The sequence below is a fragment of the Podarcis bocagei genome, assembly GCF_964188305.1.
Source record: "Podarcis bocagei genome assembly, chromosome: 2".
NCBI lineage: Eukaryota > Metazoa > Chordata > Lepidosauria > Squamata > Lacertidae > Podarcis > Podarcis bocagei.
Window position 1 is genome coordinate 47,497,447 of NC_138126.1, and position 20,501 is coordinate 47,517,947.

Genomic DNA, 20,501 nt, shown 5'->3' on the forward strand with positions numbered 1-20,501 from the left:
CGGCGGGCGGATCCCGTGACCGGAAGAGGGCGAGCAAGAGGCGGAAGTGAAAGCGGGGAGGGTGTTTGGCCCCATTAATAGAGGGAGCCGAAGGTAGCGGAGGGGCGAGTCAGCGCGGCGGCCGAGCTTTTCGTATACGGTGAGGGCGGAGGGGGCGATGCTGTGGGGCGGGGGGCGGGAGAGCGAGAGACACAGAGAGGGCGGAGGCGGAGGCTGTTCGGGATCTAGGGCCGCTGGGCCCGGTGCTGGGTGCGAGGCCCCGGGTGCGGCGGTCTCGGCTCGCTCGCCGGAGCTGAAGGAGAGGAGGCTGGGTGCGGCTCCGTTAACGGCGCCGGAGCGGCTGAGGCTGCTCCTCCTGCCTCTTCGCTGGGTCCGCGTTTGCTGAGGGGTTTGGGGCGTCGAGGAGCGGCTGGCTGGGCCCCGCCCTGGTCTTCTAGGAAGGCGGGGAGCAAATTCGGGTTGGTCTTTTCGCGGCGCGGGGGTGGCGGTGGGACATTTTACCCGCTTCGCTACCCTCTGCCTGTGTGTCACAGGAGCGGGTATCCCCCGCGAGCACCGGCCGTGCCTGTGTGGCAGACCCGGCAGGAGAAGCCCGGGGCGCGGGGGAGGGTTGGTTCCTCTTTCCTTGTCTGGCTCCCTCCTTCCCTTCCACCAGCGCCCTCCCCGGAACAAAGAAACGTGGGAAAGGGGCCGCCCTCCCCCAGGGTGCTGTCACGGTGCGGACCGCCCGGGACCGTTCGGCTCCCGAGTCCTCGGGAAGCTCTGGAAGGTGAGAGCGGAGGAGCAGCTTGCAAGCCCAGCCCAAGTTCCTTCTCCCCGCCCCTCCCGGCCAAACAATAAAGCTTCCCGTAGCTGCCGGCTGGAGCAAGGCATGTTGGATGACTTCCCGGTGGGGGTGCTAGCCCTGTTCGTGTTATTGCCGAACTTTTGTAGCTTTTGCTCTCTTTTCCACCTTTCCCGTGTAACTTTATATTTGTGATTACCCGAGGAGGTTGGTTTGTTCCTTTGCCGTGCTTAAAAAGGAGCTCTCGAAGTGCATGCAGAGTTTGGGGTGGGGGGGATTGTGGTGGAGGGCGGTGCTTTTTCCTAGTGGGCAGCATGCTGCCAGACACTCGGTCCCATTGAATGCAACTGGACTTAATCCTGAGTGGAGTGTTGCACATATGCTATTAGTAATGATTGTGACTTGACAATACTAGTTTTGGTGAATTGCATGTGTGGAATGATGTGGCGATATTTACACAGAGAACTAAGAGAGTAGTTATTTGAAGAATCTATTACAGAATCTGCTCTGAATACCTTGAATGTTAAATTAATGGGGCCAGCTACATGTTATCTTACTAGCTAAACATGAGGTCATTGATAAGTTGGGATGGTAAACAAAATGTGATCTTCTCATCCTGGAGTGTTGCCCGTGAGTAATGCTTTAGAAGTCACTGGTCAAAGCAAGACTGCAGGTGTTCTGATCTCCAAGGTTTGAAGTGCTGATGTCCTTAAATAAAGATCTTATCTTATCTTAGTCCTATTGTAGTAGATCTTGTCAGGCTGATTCTTTTAAACCAGTTTGCTAAACTAAAAATATTTCAGCATGAGCACAATAGAAGCATGTTGTTTCTAAAGCATCAGCCAAATAGTAAGAACAAAAATGTATTGGGCCCTCAAACTGATTTTACTCTAATGACTACCAAATACTAACTACCATAGTAAAAGAAAACCTTTTTTTTTAAGCCAGCTGAAAATCGGACCAGCGTAATATTTAGGTCAACAATAATGCAACACTCCTGGATGCAGACTATTCGTCAGATGTAACATATGTAATCTAGTATCTCTTATAGGCAGCATACATTTTCAGAATATATTTACTTTGTTCAGAGGCTAAAAAGTGAAACGTCCAGAAAACTCTTCCTGTTCTAAGCCATGCCCTCTTAGTTGGGAAGAACAAACATACTGTCTTGCTTGTGACTTCAGCAGCAGCTGATTAAGCACATGATTTAGTTTATGAATAGTTAACTATGATTTGACTAGGTATCAAATAAATGCCATGTCTTTAATGGAAGCAAAGAAATACATGTCACTCTCGTCTTTCGAAATCCTGGCATGTTTATGCAGAATCACTTTTTAGGGGGAAAATGGTCACATCCTGGATTTCATCAACATAGCCTCTATATTCTAGATGAATTTTAAAAATAACTTTCAGTCTTATAAAATACAAATAGTACAAAATCTGTAGAAATGTCTGCTTCATTCAGTGTCTCAGTAATAGAAAGATGCTCTTGCATATGTTTTCCTGCACGCAATAGTGTACTTATAAAAGTTCCAGCCAAGGATTCTTAAAAACAGACGCAATAAAGGATAAACTCAGAATACAGGAAATAGATCACCTTAGAGCTGCAAGCTGCAGTACAAAGCTTTAAAAAAAAAATACTTTTAAGTTGGTATTGAAGTTTTTTTTACTTTACCTGGCAGCTATTAAAGCAAGACTCAAGGCATTTTCAGTTCAACAAATTTGATTTCATACTGTGTGAGACCATATGCTTTGTGTGCAGAAGGTTCTGGCTTTAGTCCGGCTCTAGAGTAGCAGGTGTTGACTTATGCCATCTACCAGAGAACTACTGCCAGTAAGAGTAAATGATACTGAACTCTGTGCACCAGTGGTCTGACCTAGTGTAAGGCAGCCTCCTAGGAAAAAGAAAGCTGACAACAGTTAAATTATATATGTGTGCTCTGAATTCAACCTGTATTCAAAATTATACATGGCAAGGGATATCCTGGAAGTGTGGTGTTATAGCAAACATTTTTAATGCAAGCCACTTGATGTTAAATCAATTAAAACGGTACTGGATTTCCTTCCATAGTTGGAAGCTCCCTGTTAAAACAAATGTCTATGTAGGTGGCAGACTGCCTTCGTCTGGAGGGAGCAGTACACTGAATAGGGCCAAAAATGGTAGTTCTAGTTGGCAAATCTGTTTGAACCTGAGGGTTGTGTTCTTTTCTGGACATCCTTCTGGGCAGCATGCCAGCGGTGAGTGCAACTAGAGCAAAAGTGGCCAGGGCAAAAAATGTTAATTTTACTTTTATACAGTGGACTAGTTTCTACCTTGGTGTTGAAAGCTGGCATCATCATTATTAGCTTTATGGACACCCATCAACAAATATTCTGTAGTCAGTTTATAGAGCAATCTGCCAACCCCCAACTAAACAAGATGCAATATTAAAAGCATGCAACACTTAAAATAAAAATACAATGTAGCTTTGCTTCTAGCAAACAGACGAAACAGTAAATGGTTAGAGTCTGCCTTTTTATTTTATTAAAATAAGTTAGTTTAAAATGCCTGGATAAAAATGTATTCACTTGGCACTGAAGAAACAATTAGAAGCAGTGCCAGGCAAGCTTCTTTAGTGAACCTTGTTCATAGTTTTGGTGCCCACACCATGAAGGCCGTATTAGTAGCCATCCAATTGGCCTTACTTGGTGGGAGTGCAAAGAGGAATGTAAGGTTCAGGTGGTACCTCAGGTTAAGTACTTAATTTGTTCTGGAGGTCCGTACTTAACCTAAAACTGTTCTTAACCTGAAGCACCACTTTAGCTAATGGGCCCTCCTGCTGCTGCTGTGCCGCCGGAGCACGATTTCTGTTCTCATCCTGAAGCAAAGTTCTTAACCTGAAGCACTATTTCTGGGTTAGCGAAGTCTGTAACCTGAGGTTCTACGGTATATGGGAGAAGCCAACCTTTCAGTTAATCTGGCCACAAGCTATTAAGGGAATAAAAGCTTAAAAACAGCCATTGAAATTGGGTATGGAAAGAGATTGGAAGCCAACATAGCTGGTAAAGTGCTGGCATAATATCACCAGATTGTCCAGCCCCAATTGATTATCTTGTGTTTCTGTCTTGAGGTAGCTCCAGTTTCCTGGTCATTTTTTAAAAGGATGCCCCTTGTACACTGCATTGCAGTAATCTAAATAGGCAGCTACAACCACATGCATAATTGTTCTCCAAGATGCATCCATCCAGGTATTTTTGCAATTGGTATATAGCCCAAGTAGATAAAATTTGAAGGGGGTATCTATCCAATGTGCGCTCCAGATATTCCTGGGCTAAGAGTCCCATAATCCTTGAATGTTGGCCATGCTGGCTGGCAGTGTTCGAAACTCAGATATAAGTTAAGTGCCAAATGCTCCTTAAACCAAGGTTGCAGTCGCCAAAATGGAACGTCTAGTTGCTATTTTGAGGCAAGACAGCTCTAAAGTCTTATTTTTCAAATGATGGACTGCCTGTGATTGATTCTCAGTTAGTTCAGATGACTACCTTGAGTTAGGTTAAGAGCTTTGGGAAGTGCAAAGTTGCTTGATTCAGGGACACTCCACATATATATTGGCCGGCTTTTGCTCAGTCTGCACAGAAAAGCAATTTAGTTCCAGAAATTCATTATGATCATGCAGATAAAATATAACTGATAGAATTCTACAGGATGGAGTATTAGCATGTGAAAACAGTCGAGATCCAATGATCCCCAAATGGTGGAGATGTCAGGCGCCATCCTGGCACCCTGTCATCTTCACTTGGTTGCAAGTGGTCGAAAGCCAGGTGCAAAATGTGCCTGGCTGATTTTGAAAACTCTGTGGGATTGGTTAGAGTTGGACTGTAGTCCAGGAGCATTAGTAGGGCACCTCGTTGAGTAACCATAGCCTCCTTAATTTTTGGATGACAGTTTTCTTGCAGTAGCCTGAAGACAGATAATGCACCAGTTGTTGTCCTTCCTTACCTTCTTTGGTAAGCACACCCTCAACCAGTTTTGCAGATAAGTTAAATGTGTACTTGATTTTCTGTGAGATGCATGAAGGTAATGTTCTTAAATCCAGATCCCAGCCATGTAGCACACTCTTGATAGCTTCAGAAGATAAAACATTAAGGTAGATTTCTCCCTCCCCACCCCCCACCTGGGATTAGCCAACTCAGAGTTGGTTTGTGATACTGAGATGAATGCACGAAGCCTTCTTGGAGTCCTCTGTGAAAGAGCTGGAGGTACTCTCTGTAATATCATTGGCAAGATAATTTCTGTTGCAGCAACACCATCTCTCGGGGTTATCTATCCACTCACTGATGCTGACTTGCAAGTATTATACTTTTAGCCTTGACTAGTTATAAGGTGCAGGAAAAAAGTAAGAGCAAACTCTGCAGGGGTCTCATCCATGTCTGATGGGTGATCTCATTACAGTAGCTGCCTTCCAGGTGAACTGCTGGAAGCATTCACCCTAACACTAGCTGACAATTATATTCATCCCCATTAGATAATATCTCCCTCTATCTTCTGTGCCACTATTCAGCTGTCCAAAACTCTTCATTCTGTGCTTTCCTTAACAACGTTTTTCTCTGCCCTCCCCAGTGCTGGTAAATATGTTTCTTCCAATCTGCCATTTCATACAAGGGTGTGAAAAATAACAAAATTAAACTGCAGGCTGGAATTTAATTTAGTGCTAAGTGGAATTCGCTTGTGCAAGGAAACATTTCCCTTTCTTCCCCTGCATGCCCCTAATCTTGTTTTACGGGTCCCCTACCGCTGAGCAGATTCAGGAGGGGGAGGGGGGATAAGTTGCACGAGTAGGCCACGTATACAACAACTCAGATGAATCCTGCCCAGAGAGCTCAACCTAATACAGTCATACTTCGGGTTGAAGTAGCTTTGGGATAAGTATTTTCGGGTTGTGCGCTGCAGCGACCCAGAAATAGCAGAGTGCATTACTTCTGGGTTTCACCGTTCACGCATGCGGTCAAATGCCATCATGCGCAGAAGCGTTGAATCGCAATCCGCAGACGCGGGTTGCGTTCACTTCTGGATGTGAACGGGGCTCTGGAACGGATCCCGTTCACATCCAGAGGTACCACTGTACTATAGAACTGTGTGCAGGCAGGAGGCACTGTGAATCGGTCCATATACATTGCTTTCAGTGTTAGAAATTAGCCAGGCATGTTTTGCTACTGGTGTAGGTCCAGTTGCGACCACAAGGAGATCTCTGATTTGGTGACTGACACCTCCATCTGGCTAGCCTCTCTAGCTTTCTTAATCAGGTAAGCAGAAGGGCTTATTTATTGCATTTATATCTCACCTTTTTCTCCAAGGAGTTCATGGTTTGCCCCCTCCTCAGTTAATCCCTACAACAACTCTGTGGGGTAGGTTAAGAGGCTGTGATTGGCCCAAGGTCACCCAATGAGCTTCATGACTGAGGGGATTTAAACCCTGATCTTCCAGGTCGTATTCTGACACTCTAACCACTACACCACAGAGGCTTCCTAGAGTACTTCTGCTATGGGGCAGCTATATAAATTAAGTAGGTAAATAAATATGGGAAGAGCAGAATGTCACTTAGAGAAGGATCTGAAATATTTTCCTTGAAGCTTGAATTTGTTTTATTGTGGATTGTTTTGTTTTAATGTGTTGTTTAACTCTTTGAAAAAAAATTCTTTAAAATATAAAGAAATATATAAATGAAATTAATAATAATAAATCCCATTGTAAAGAAAAGCAACTAGACATTCCGTTGTGGTGGCCATAACCTAAGTTTAAGGTGCCATTTGGTGATTAGCTTATATATCTGAGTTTCTAACACTGCTTTGCATCAAATATGATTCCCATGGCACCCTATAACAATATATGATGAGGGTCAGTGATGCAGTTAAAGAGAGCCTGCATAGCTTCAACATAGCTCAATTCTGGGTTGACCCTGACTAGTGTAGAATTAAACATCTACTGTTAAGCTTGAGAAATAGGTTTTCAAGAAACCACTCTGCACCATACAAATGCCCCAAATGCAAAGTTTGAAGCACCCTTTTAACACCATTGGATGTATTGGAGTACAGCATTTTGTGTGTAGTGGGATAATTTGCACTTGCACCCTAATGCTTTTCAGTCCATTCAGGGACTTGGAATTCAGCCGGCAGAGGGCTGCTTCAAGGACTGTTGCTCTGACTTAGGTCAGGACAGGCTCGTAAGAACAAGGTAGGTTGTATAAACATGGCTTGGTTATGTATCACAGCTAAATGATTGGTAGGTAGGTAAATGAATAGACTAGGAGTTGCTGTATAGCATGCAGGCATTTCATGGAGCATTCTGTTATCAGTTGCTATCTTTCTGGCACATATTGCTACAAGCATATCTGCTGATGAGCTTTCCTTTTTGTTTTTTTAAACCAAAGCTGCAGCTTACATGCAGCAGCTGTGCTTGAAGCTCTCTGCCCAGCACTGGTCTGCCCTTGGTGATGTCATTGTTGCTGTTCTATAAAGCCATTTCTTACATAGAAGAGAGCCTAACTACATGGCAGGTTTTCTCAGCAGTGCTGTTAATGTAAACTGTCAAAAGTGGAAAGTCTGGTCAAGCCAACCAGCCTGATTAGCTAATAATGTTTATTATATTGATGAGTTGCTTTGCACCAAAGCAGTCACAAAGCAGCTTTCAGAATAAAAATCCATACAAAAGCACGTTAAGAAGTGTCTATCCAACAATAATACTTGGGGAAATATCCTTTCCATTCACCGAAGAACAATTGTCACAAAACCAACAGAATGCCCTCTAAAACAGCAGCAGTGCTGAAACAAAAACATCTTTCCTGGTGCCAGAAAGAGTTGATTCTAGGCGCCTTGACCTGTGAGAGCATAACAGAGAGGGTGGGCAGGGGCTGCCAGCTGAAAGGCCTGCTATCTCATAGCTAGCCTCTGGACTTCACTAGGGAGGACTTTCAAATGTTGAGAAGGGCCTTGGATGACTATCTTGGGCTCCAGATATATGCCTATGGCAGATCCATCCATTAGGTTTTGTGGTTCCAAGTTGTGTAAGGTTTTATAGGTAAAAGCCATTACTTTGAATTGAGCTCAGTGGCATATTGTTAGCCAATTCAACTTCACCAGAACTGGTGAGATATGTTCAGACCCCTAGTTTCCCATTAATAATCTGGCTGCTGAGTTCTGCACTATAATGGCAGCTTCAAAGACAATAATACATATAATGTATTGCAGTAATGAAGTCTAGACCACTGAAGGCAGCAGAAGGGACCAGTGTTAGAAACTTGGATATATAATATAATTGCCCAATAGCACTTTAAACCCAGTGTGGCCGCCACATTGGAATGTCTTGGCACTGTCATTCCCCCCCCCCCCAAGTTCGAGCTTCAAGGAAAATATTTCAATTTAAGTGACATTTTGCTTTTCTGAGTCACCAACCTGGCATCAGAAATCTCCACATGGTTGCAGTTGGACCCACGTCAGTCAAAAAATGCAGCTGGTGCCTGGCTGATTTCTAATACTGGAAGGCACCCTGCACTTGGGGGGTGGCACTTGTGCCTCCAATGGTGGTGATAGAGCCAGGAGGTCTCCAAGCTGCCCACCTGATCTTCTAGTGGAAGCACAACTTTGTCCAGAACATAGAGCACTCAATAAACCTTGGGGTTGGCAAAAAGTATTGCCTGTTTAAGCAAGCAGGTTATTCTTAACTAAATTTTTTAGATGCTGTTGTGAAATACGAACCTGTAAATTACTGAGTGTTGTGAAATTTAAAGGAGGTGGCACTTTAATTGCCATAAAGGCTAATTCAGAGTTGAGACCATAAACGCTTGATAGAAAGATTTGCATTGTTCTCCTGAGTACTAAAGGTATTCCTGTATCATACAAGATCTAGCATTGCTGACTTCTCAAATAAAAATTGCATAGGGTGTCTTCTCAAAGAGGGGAGGGGCTTATCTGTTACTTAATCGTAGTGCTTCACTAATTCAGCTTGTACACAGGTTGTCTTTAAGTGTCTAATACATTTGCCTGTGTGATCTGGCAGTTTGAAACTGCCCATTGCGCCCAGATTAAAAGTGAAGGCTCGGTAAGATGGAAGCCTGGTTTATATTTGATAAACTATCATGAGGATAGTAATTCCTTGTGGCTAGGTAAGGAAACAGTTGCATTAACCAGGTGAGTTGTTCCCTTGCTGGAAGATTTTATGATGATGAAATAAGACTTGATCTAAAACTTGTTCAGTACTCTGCTGTATCTTGTGGACAGGTTGTGTGGCAGGGTAACTTCTTTACCTGTACTTCCTGCTTAACAAATTACTCATTTTAGTTCTTCTTGTTGTTAACTCAGTAGATTTATCTGGTTTTCTGTATCTAGCTTAATTTTTTTCAAACCCTTGTAACGTAAGTATACCACTGTAATGCTAATGGAGACCCTCCTACCTTGAGCCCTTTTTGAATCTTTTTCTGTTGCTTTCATGTGCCTCAAGCTTGGAACTAAAGGACTAGAAGCTAGCAAGCACTGGCAGTCATGTTTAGGTATCAACTGTTAGTGGTTCCAGAATCTGTGGGAGGCAGGGCTGATGTGCCAAAGTTGACTGTTGATCTAGGTGGTGAAGAGTTAGGGATTTGAAGGCAGATGAATCCACTGAATCATCCATGTGTTAGCAGTGAGATTTTGTGTTGCATGCCCTTGAGCTTACTTTGAAAAACCATGTGAAATAACCATTGTAATACCGTATATCTAGGGTCTGGCAACAACCAAGTGAGCACATCAGACTGCAAAGCCTAGTTCCACCCTACCTCCTCAGAGGCTGAACTGCCACTTTCAGCTGTTCAGAAGCTTTTGCTAGTGTCTTTGCTGCTTCTCAATTTGAGGGGGGGGGGCATTTATAGGAAAAGTACAACTTGCCACTCAAATGTGTGGCTCTTTCCTAGCTGCATTTAGAAACTCAGGGGGGAAATGCTGATTGCTTATACTTCTGCTCACTTCCAAAAGAATCATTCAACTGTTCTGAGTTCACAATACATCTAAAACCATTATAGAAAGTCAAAGACTCATTCTGACAGGGTGGGGAAGCAGACATGGAGTGTTTTCTCAAGGAGGGGGGGACAAGTGATTAAGCACCCTGAGCCCACACATGATGCTGTAATCTGACTGTGCAGCCTTGAGCCAAGTACTGTTCCTATGGACACCAGAGGGAGTGAACAGGAGGAGGGAAGACATGCCACCAGAAAGAAAGTTGGCAAGAGGAACTTGCTTAATATGTGCAGAAACTGAAATACTGTTCAGTTTTAACTGAATTTATTTCCTTCAAAGTAGCATAGCATGTTCAAGGTATCCTCTCTTTTGGCCCCTCCCCTCATAGTTCTGCTCTACAATATAGAAGCACAAACCTGCCACAGTGTGCTAGGCTTTGAGACATACCGCTATATTAACTCAATAGAACAGCTTCTGACTCCTAAGGGTAATGCGGAAAGAGCCTGTTCTATCTGTGGCACAGTGTAGGTCCCATGTTTATATGGGAGAACTGACAATTTCATCAGATGCAATATATGTAGAGCTGCTGAACCAGTGTGGATGCCACCTGTACTTTTCCAGAAGCTTCTGACTCTTTACATTCCTCCAGATTGGCACTTGACAGGCCTGGTGTCCAAATACCTCTTTAAAGGAGGCAGCAACTGGTCAGGAGCGTAAAGGCATATTCAGGCCAAGTGTACAGGAAATCAGTAAAGTAGCAAGGCTAGTAGTGGCTGACTTGTTACCTATGTGACTGATAGTTGGCCCTGTGGTCTTTAAATTTGCAGAGTGTCCTAATCTACATTCTACCTGGTAGTGATTGTGAAATGGCGGTTTAGTTGCTTGTGGCCAAATACCTAGCGGCCAAATACAGAATAATCTGTCTCATGTGAGGTAACATTAGCAGATGCAAATTAACTATGGGTACTATCTAAGTCATGCTCTGAGTAGATCCATTAAAATTAATGTGCTTAAAATTAGGAATGACTAAAAGTCAGTTTCTCTTGCTGTATTCTGAATATTACCTGGTTGGAGACCACCCTAATAATGCAGGGGTTTGGAATTGGATCCTGCTGGTGGGCCAGTTTCCAAAATTCGCCCACCCCCCCAAAATAGGCCACCTTGGGTATGGTCACTCATCTGTCAGGTGATTGACACCTGTCCAAGTTCAAAGGAAGTTGCTGATTCAGATCACTCCTTCAGCCCCCACAGCTGCTCTAGAGAATTCCCAGCAGGGTTTCCATTCTGCATCAGTCAGCTGATTGGTGCTGACAGGGAGCCACACTTGCAAAGGAACAAATGGACCCACCCTTTCCTCACATTTGATGTTGCCTGTGACTTCAGGTATGTGGCAGCTGGCTGTGGTCTGTGGGAAACTTCAGCGGGTCAAATTGAGGCATGTGCTGGGCCTAACTAGGCCCAAGGGCTGAAGGTTCCCCACCTCTCCTGTAATCACTTAATTCAGCTTTTGTTTTATGCAAGCTGTTTGATAAATAAATTGCTGTTGTGATAGAAAACAGTAAAACAGCAAAAAAAAAAATATTCACAATTCTAATGAGTAGAAAATGCTTTGGAACTACAGAATATGGAACATGGTGTGAATTAGGTAGTATCTGGCATATCAGAAGTAGCTTGCAAACCTTTTCCAAACTCCTAAAAGCCACTTTCCAGCATAACTCTAAAACAGGAAGGTTCTTGGCAAAGTATATGTAAATCTGAAAACATACTCTATGTAGTGAAGTACTGCTGTTACAGACACAGTGGATAGATATTACAGGTTATAGTTTTTTAAAATGTGATTTCAAAAGGAAAATATTTAGGGAGGGTCATACACACCATGCCCCTAAATGCCGTTGACTGCTGAAGTAGCAAACATTGTGTGAATTCATGGCATTCCTTAAGCGGTGGTAACTACCAGAGTGTTAAAGGTGCCAGATATTCCTTTAAAAATGTAATGCAGACCTTAACTGCTAATTCTGCACTCATTGAGCAGGTCAAATTTCTATTGCTTAGAGCCTTTGCAAAAATTGAGATTCAAACCGGCTCAAAGGTATGCAACAAATTATATTTGAAAATACAAATAGTTTTTAAAAAGTATATAAAGCACAATAAACAAAAGCCAGACTCGAGGATAAGAAAGCAGTAAAACAAAGGATGAATAAAGCAATAAAATTAAATTGGGTATCACCCTGATAATTCTAGCTTTCTCTGAAAGCAGGGGGAGGCCCAATTACAGTGGTTCTGGGTAGGGGAAGGTATGGCATGGGAGGTGGGGCAGACCAGTTAAGGTACACATGGCACAGGTAGTTAGTGACTGTGCTGTGTGCCAGCCCCCTCCTCCAACCTGGGGAATTGTCGTTGTCATATCAGCCAGCCCTCGGGTCTGTGACTGATGCTGTTGAATGCCAGGTCGGTCCAGAATAAAATCTCCCTCATCCATTATCTGATTGTGGACGAGGAGGCTGAAACCTGGGTGGGTGAGCAGGGTGGAGTTGGTCTCACCCAGCTGTGCCCGCCTGGGCACTCAGTGCAGCATCAGGCTAGACTTGAGGGTCAGGGAGGGGGAGTTGCTGTGGTTTATAGAGAGTCTCTATCTCCAGGCTCTTTGTCCAGTCCGGGGGGTGGGGGTGGGAATATAGTGTGTGTGTTCCTGGCATTGGACAATTAGGACAGATTAGGGATTCTGCTGGTTTGCCGTCTGCCTCGCTGCCCAGCAATCTCCCCGCCTGAGCGGACAGAACTGGTCTCGGAGAAGGTATTGGGTACTCCTAGACTGCTGGTTCTGGGAGACTTCAACGTTCATGCCAAGGCAGCTGGCTCTGGGGCAGCTCACGACTTCATGGCTGCCATGACAACCATGGGGCTGTCCCAACATGTCCCCGGCACAAAGCACATGGCAGGCCACGCTCTGGACCTTGTTTTCTTGACTGGGCAGAAAGAGGGTGATTTGAATGTGGGGGACATTGATCCCCTACATTGTTTAACATCTACATGAAACCCCTGGGTGAGGTTATCTGGAGGTTTGGAGTATGTTGTCAGCAGCGTGCTGATGACACTCAGCTCTATTTCTCCTTTATATCTGCAGGTGAGGCCTCAGCGGCCTGGAGTGTCTGCCATCAGCTTCAACTGGTGGCTCAGCTACGCCACTTTGTGGACAGGGATAACTTAACTACTGTGGTCTATGCTATGGTAACCTCAAGGTTAGATTACTGAAATGTGTTATACATAGGTCTGCCTCTGAAGACTGTTCAGAAACTTCAGCTACTGCAGAATTCAGCGGCCAGGTTGCTCACTGGAGCAAGATGATTTGAGCATTTTACACCAGTCCTGGTCCGACTGCACTGGCTACCAATTAGTTTCTGGGCCCAATTAAAAGTACTGGTTTTGACCTATAAAGCCTTAAATGGCTCGGGAACACAATACTTCAAGGACCACTCCTTCCCATATGAACCTACCCAAAACCTGAGATCATCTTCTGAGGCCGTTCTTCATGTGCCGCTGCCTCGAGAGGTCCAGAGGGTAGCAACACAAGAATGGGCCTTCTCTGCAGTGGCTCCCCGTCTGTGGAATGCTCTTCCCAGGGAAGTTCACCTGGTGCCTTCATTATACACCTTTAGGCACCAGGTAAAAACGTTCCTTTTTAACCAGGCCTTTGGTTGATCTGATTGACATCTTATGCCCTTTTAAAATGTGGCTTTTGGAGGGGGGATTATTGGGTTGTTGTTTTTATTTTGATTGTGCATTTTGTCATTTTATGTTTTGATTTTATTTTGTGAATCACCCTGAGACCTCCGGGTATAGGGCGGCATATAAGTTCAGTACTTACTTACTTACTTAATAACTAACTAACTAACTAACTAACTAAATATAAATATATAAATAGATATCCATGCAGCAACCAGTGCAAAAAGGTACCATCGCAGAAAAAAGATGCTGAATATAATCCTGATAAAGTAGGATCCCAATTCAAGTTCCTAGATAAAAGTACGAAGCATGAAATAGATCTTCCACATTGCATCCTGAGTCAGATGAGTCCAGCAGTACTGGCCATCAATCATGGCCATCAATGACATACTCTGAGAATAGCCATAAAGGCTTGCTTGAGCTTGGAAGAAGCAAGATTAAACCAAATAGGAGCTCTACAGTGGTTATCTTTACATAGTCAAGTTCAGCTGGAAGCTTTTGAACTTAAAACTCAGTCTTTTTGAACAAAGACAATTTTAAGAGCAATAATTTTAGCATCTGAGATTTGGGTAATCAAAGAGTATATAGAGCAGGGATAGGGAACCTTGGGGGCCAGGGCCCTCCAGACCTTTCTAGTTGTCCCTCAGGACTCTGTCCAGGCCACACTGTTTTTGCCTGCCTGGAATGTTTCCTTGAATAGTGCAAATGCCTCTCATTCTGGAGGGAGGGAGCTTTGTCTGTAAAAACCTCTGACATTTGTGCAGCTGGAATATAAATCTATTGTACAAAGGTAAGAGTTACATGCATTTGCATGCCTACTTTTGCATACAGCCCTTGGCCCGGAAAGGTTTCCTGCCCCTGATGTTGAGAGAGTTTATTTTATCTCAAGAGTTTCCTGGAGAGCCAATTCTATAACTTGAGGTATCATAAGATAATAAGAATCTTATTGTAACTGAAGTTTTTAAAAACTGTTAATTAAAAACTGGGCCACAATTGAAGGAAGTCCAACTTCTTCATAAATTAGAGCTGATGGAATACCAGGGGTACTAATTGGTGCAGAAGGCATCTTAAGTCCTAAAAATGCATAGCTCTTAGTTTTCCTTACAGTCTCCATTATGACAGCTGCTGACTGTATGGTTTAGGTCAGTGTTTCTTCCCAGCTGGGGCCCCCAGGATATTCCAGCCCCCCCCCCGGTGAAAATTACATAAAGGGGGGGGGACAGCATGAGGCTCGGGGTCAACAGAGTGAAGTGAGAAGAAGAGAAAAAAATCTTTTTCTTAAAAAAAAAAATCCTGATTGGCTGGCTATATGCTTGGCCAATAACAAGCAGGTAAGGGGGTGGCCTAGCGCTTCTTTTTGCCATGTGCATTTTCTTGGAGCAGTCCTGGTTTGTTTCCAGCCGGAGAGGGTGATCACTGAGGTTCCCGTTTTGACCACTGCTAGTAGCAGTTGCCAGTGCCAGTGCATCCTGGGACAGACTCTGCAAGTTGCTGGGGTGCAATCCACCTCAGCACCTAGCAGATCAGGGATCCACCCCAGAGCCTAGCCAATAAGGTCTGGTGCTGCTGACTTGTATCTAGTAAATTACTAAGTGTCTACTCAGAAGAAAGCCACACTGACCTCGGTGGGCCTTACTCCCAGGTGAAGGTGTGGGGGGCTATAGTGTTTTATCTAGGCAGCCAAGGCTCCTCTGGATGAGAAGATTGTTTTGCACCAGGTCAGTGAGGACCACTTGGGACAGTCCTGGATTTACAGAAATCATCTCAGTTTCTGATTTGATTCCAGAATGCCCTGCTTTTCCTTAGGACATTCCTATTTTCACCGGAAAAATGTTGAAGGGTATCTGACCCCTGAGCCATCTGAAGGCAGCCCTGTGTAGGGAAGTTTATTTAATGTTTAATGTTTTATTATGTTTTTTATATATGTTGAAAGCTGCCCAGAGTGACTGGGGCAACCCAGTCTGATAGGTGGGGTATAAATAGTAAAAGTATTATTATGGAATACAGCATCTCTACTTTCATCGGAGAAATGTTGGCGGGTATGGTTTTGGACTGTAATCTGTAGGTTCCCCCCTCTTTGTCTAATAACTGGAGTCAAATAAGTGTTGTTTACTTTTTGTAATATGTGAAAGATGGATCTCCTTTGGGAGGTTCTGGACTCTCCTTCCTTGGAGATTTCTAAGCAGAGGTTGGATGGCCACCTGTCATGTATGCTTTAGCTGAGTTTCCTACTTTGCAGGGGGTTGCACTAGAAAGATTACACTTTGGATCCCTTCCAGCTCTTATGATTCTTTGTTTTTTCTGCTTTAACAATCTTTTATTGTGTTCCTACCATTTAATGTAAGGGTGGCGCTGTGGGTAAAACCTCAGTGCCTAGGACTTGCCGATCGCATGGTCGGCGGTTAGAATCCCTGCAGCGGGGTGAGCTCCCGTCGTTCGGTCCCAGCTCCTGCCCACCTAGCAGTTCGAAAGCACCCCTAAGTGCAAGTAGATAAATAGGTACCGCTTTATAGCAGGAAGGTATAAATGGCGTTTCCGTGTGCTGCGCTGGTGCTGGCTCGCCAGAGCAGCTTCGTCACGCTGGCCACGTGACCCGGAAGTGTCTTCGGACAGCGCTGGCCCCCGGCCTCTTAAGTGAGATGGGCACACAACCCTAGAGTCGGACACGACTGGCCCGTATGGGCAGGGGTACCTTTACCTTTACCATTTAATGTAATTGTATTTGGTATGAATTATAAAATAAAACATACTCTATTTACAAACAAAACATTTAAATAGCTACCTTTCTACCGGTAGGACCGTGGGGGGTGGGCACAGGAAGGAAACACGGTCTGAAAGGGCCATGGTTGGCAAAAGGTTGGAAAACACTGGTTTAGGTAGTTGCTACCATCTTGGCCTTCATTGTGGCAAACTCCAAACTGTTCAGGCCTCTGGAGTAATTGGAATATATTGGCCCAAAACTAAATGCTGAATTTGACTTTACTCATGATGTACTTAAACTAGTCCAGCTGATCACCAAAGGTTGAATTTGCAGCTGGGCACGGAGGATTTATATAAAGCCCGAAACTGAGATGCGTCGTTGGCTCGTCACTAGGAAGCTCTGGCTCTGTGGATGTTTACAAAGCATGTGATCCTTCTGAGTCTTCAGGAGTCCTTAGTCATGCCTTGGTGGTAGAAGTGCTTGAACTGGCCAAGGCTGTATATCGAATAGCATGAGGCAGCCACTCTTGAACAATTGACTCTCCTAATTGTGGCTGTCACGTGGACTTATTAAGTATTTCTCACAAGTGACTCAAAAAAACTACTTTTCAATTACAGTATTCATCCTTGCTTTGTGTGAGCAATGCTAGCTGTTAGAATTCAGTAAGAAGCAAAAGTCCTGTTAACTGTCTCGGGTTTATTTTGCTGCAAGAGAGAATGCTGGGGCAATATCTGAGGTGTCTAAAGGAACAGTTATTAGGCAAATTTTCAGGTTAGTAACAAGTTGACTTAAGGCAGGATATTCTGATTATCTTAGTATTGGTCTTAATAATTTTGAGCTGCTTCATCAAAGATCCCTATATCACATGCCCATTTCTTAAGTAGACAATTTCAGTACCAAAATGTTTGAGGCTATTACAGTTCGTGCTTTTGCAACAGAATTATAATGCCTCAAGTTGCCTTGTGCCTAACAAAATCGTTCAGAGGGAAGGGACAAGGCTTCTTTGACAAGCAGTAATAGCAAAACTGATCTGCAGTCACTAGTGTTTCCTTGGAAATTGTGCAGTTAGAGGAATTAGCTTCTGGTTGCGAATGCTTCGGGTTACGAACTCTGCTAACCCAGAAGTAGCTGCTCCTTGTTGCGAACTTTGCCCCAGGATGCAAACGGAAATCAGGGGGGAGGGGGGAGGCACGTGCGCAGGGGGAGGCCCCATTAGCAAAAACGCGCCTCAGGATAAGAACAGTTTCAGCTTAAGAACGGACCTCCAGAAGGAATTAAATTCGTAACCAGAGGTACCACTGTATTCAACTCACCCATTTTTTAGTACAGTGGTACCTCTGGTTAAGAACTTAATTTGTTCTGGAAGTCCGTTCTTAACCTGAAACTGTACTTAACCTGAAGCACCACTTTAGCTAATGGGGCCTCCCGCTGCTGCCGCGCCACCGCTGCGTGATTTCTGTTCTCATCCTGAAGTAAAGTTCTTAACCCGAGGTACTACTTCCGAGTTAGCAGAGTCTGTAACCCGAAGCGTCTGTAACCTGAGGTACACTGTACAGCAATTCAGTTACGTGGAAGCTTCCACATACCAGTTGTTCTTGTGTAGCTCCTCTTAAGCTAGTTGGCTCAAATGCAATGCTGTTGCTGTGAATAGCGAACAGGAGACACGAGACACCTTGTAACCAAATTCATTAGCTCTTTCAGTGTGTCTAGATGGAAAACAAAGTGTGTACCAAGCATGACTTTTTCCACCTTAAAAAATGTTGGGTGGCCAACATGCCCTGTAACTCTTTTCTAGTTTCCTTTTTGTGGTCAATAACACTCTCACAAGCAGTACTGCTTGTGCTGCTGCACTGCTAGCGTTCCTTGGTTGTGTGGGGTTTTTAAGACTGAATGCCTCAAACAGGAATGCAGTGTTTGAAATTAGCCAAGCGGCAGGCGCATTTGGCACCAGGCTTTTGGCCACTTGTAACCAAGTGAGGATGCCTGGGGGCCAGGCTGGTGCCTGACATCTCCATCATCTGGGGATCATTGGAGCTAGATTGTTTTCACACACTAATACCCTATCCTGTAGAATTTTATCAGTTATATTTTATCTGCACAATCGGAATAAATTTCTGGAACCAAATTGCTTTTATTGTGCAGCCTAAGCAGGAGTAGTCACCATTAAGAAAAAGAGATTGGAATAGGCCCTGGATCAAGTAGCTTTGCTCCTTTAAGTTCTAAAAGCTCTTAAATCAGCTCAAAGTTGTCATCTGAACTGAGAATCATTATCAATCAGCCCATCATTTGAAAAATAAGACTTTAGAGTTGTCTTACCCAGCTTGGCAACTGCAGCCTTGGTTTAAGGAGCCATTTGGCGCCTAACTTGTATACAGTCGTACCTCGGAAGTCGAACAGAATCCGTTCCAGAAGTCCGTTCGACTTCTGAAACGTTTGGAAACCAAGGCGTGGCTTCTGATTGTTTTCCGATTGCACAGGTGCACCGGAAACAATAGCGGAAGCTGCACTGGATGTTCAGCTTCCAAAAGAACGTTCGAAAACCAAAACACTCACTTCCAGTTTCTGATCATTTGAGAGCCAGAACTTTCGACTCCCAAGGCATTCGGGAGCCGAGGTACAACTGTATCTGAGTTTCTAACACTGCAGGAATGGGAAGCTTATGTGGTAGTGCTTTTGTGCAGCTCAAAAGAGAATTTCTGTAGGAACTATTTCAAGCTGCATTTCTGCATATAATTTCAAAAGCATGAAGCAAGTAAAAATTCCTGGATACTTTAGGTGATTTCTTAAAAATGATTTCACTTAAGAGTCTGGCTGTGCACTTAGATCTTGAAGTAAGAGTTGCCTTGGATTTGTCAGTGTGGAAAATCAGAGTTCTAGAACAGGGGTTGGGAACCTCTGGTGTGCTGGATCCTGACCTCACCCACCTACTGTGGACCACTTTGAAGAGGGTGGGACTGCCCTCCTGTTATTCTCCTGACACTATGATGCAGGGCTTGAAATTAGCAGGGCACCAAGTACATTTTGCACCTAAATATTCTCCATTTGTGAGCACTTCAAAAAATCTGGGTGCCATTTTTGGGCCTTACTGACACTCAAGGATTATTGAAATGTATGTGCTTTGAAGCCTCAAAGTACCGTATTTTTTGCTCTATAAGACTCACTTTTTCCCTCCTAAAAAGTAAGGGGAAATGTGTGTGCGTCTTATGGAGTGAATGCAGGCTGCGCAGCTATCACAAAAGCCAGAACAGCAAGAGGGATTGCTGCTTTCACTGCGCAGCAATCCCTCTTGCTGTTCTGGCTTCTGAGATTCAGAATATTTTTTTTCTTGTTATCCTCCTCCATAAACTAGGTGCGTCTTGTGGTCTGGTGCGTCTTATAGAGTGAAAAATACGGTATTCCTGCTCTCTGCTAAGGATAGACAATATTCTAAGGAGTTTAACAATAAAGAATAGAGTGTTTTGAAAACTGAAGTACGGTACCAATTTTTTTTTTAAACACCAAATAAAACGTGTATTAACAATTTCTGCTAAAAATGTGATATTAACAATGTGTCACTTATGTCAATTGCATATTAGTTCATGCTTATCAAAATAATAAATAGTGTGGGCCTAATATGGTACACAGGATGGAAATTTCCCTTGCCTGCAGTAGAGGTTTACAGCAATGAGTCTGTTGCACAATGTCTGGGTCCCTTAAGTGCCAGCTAAAACAACAAATTCTAAGGAACTGAGTACAAATACTAGTTTGTGCATTCCATGAGCAAGCCCAGTGATTAACCAATGGCGTACTTTTTTTTTTTTTTTTAAGAAGCTGCAAAAGGCTGCTGTCATAAGCTATCAGTGCAGCGTAGCAATCTCTGGTGTATGAATTGCATATAGAACTTTTGGTTAATTGCTGCTTGCCCCTTGTGATATTTTCCTCTTCTACATTTGCTGACCAGCTGAACTTTATAGCTGTTTTATGAACTACTTACAGATGCTGCTATCTTGACAATAGTGACTGTCCAGCATTTAAAGAACTGTGAAACCTTTTCCTTGCTCCTGTGCCTTCATCGGTTCTTCTTAAAAGCCCCTGCTCTCCTTCATCCTGCTTCCTTTGGAAGAAGCTGCTTGCGAAAGCTTCCTTGCTGCCTGTTTTCATTCTCCAGCACTTGGTATACAGACATTGCAAAGCGTTGCAACTAACTGCCAGTGGGCCACTGTAGATCGAAGGGGTTTTTATCCCTGAAGGGTGTGTGTAAACCTGAATCTTGTTGAGCATTTCTTTTCTCCCTATGCAATAGCCAAACTGCTTTCTAAACTTGTTATAGATCTTTTGGTGAAAATTAAG

The 20,501-nt window shown here is 43.9% G+C and overlaps 1 protein-coding gene across 1 annotated transcript in view; it reads left to right on the plus strand.

Annotated features, from left to right (window-relative positions):
- RAB7A (RAB7A, member RAS oncogene family) overlaps window positions 1-20,501 on the plus strand; it is a 28,317-nt gene continuing 7,816 nt past the window's right edge. Inside the window, exon 1 of the mRNA XM_081184376.1 lies at window positions 1-139. The gene's annotated coding sequence lies outside the window, so the exon portion shown is untranslated. The remainder of the gene's footprint in view (window positions 140-20,501) is intronic.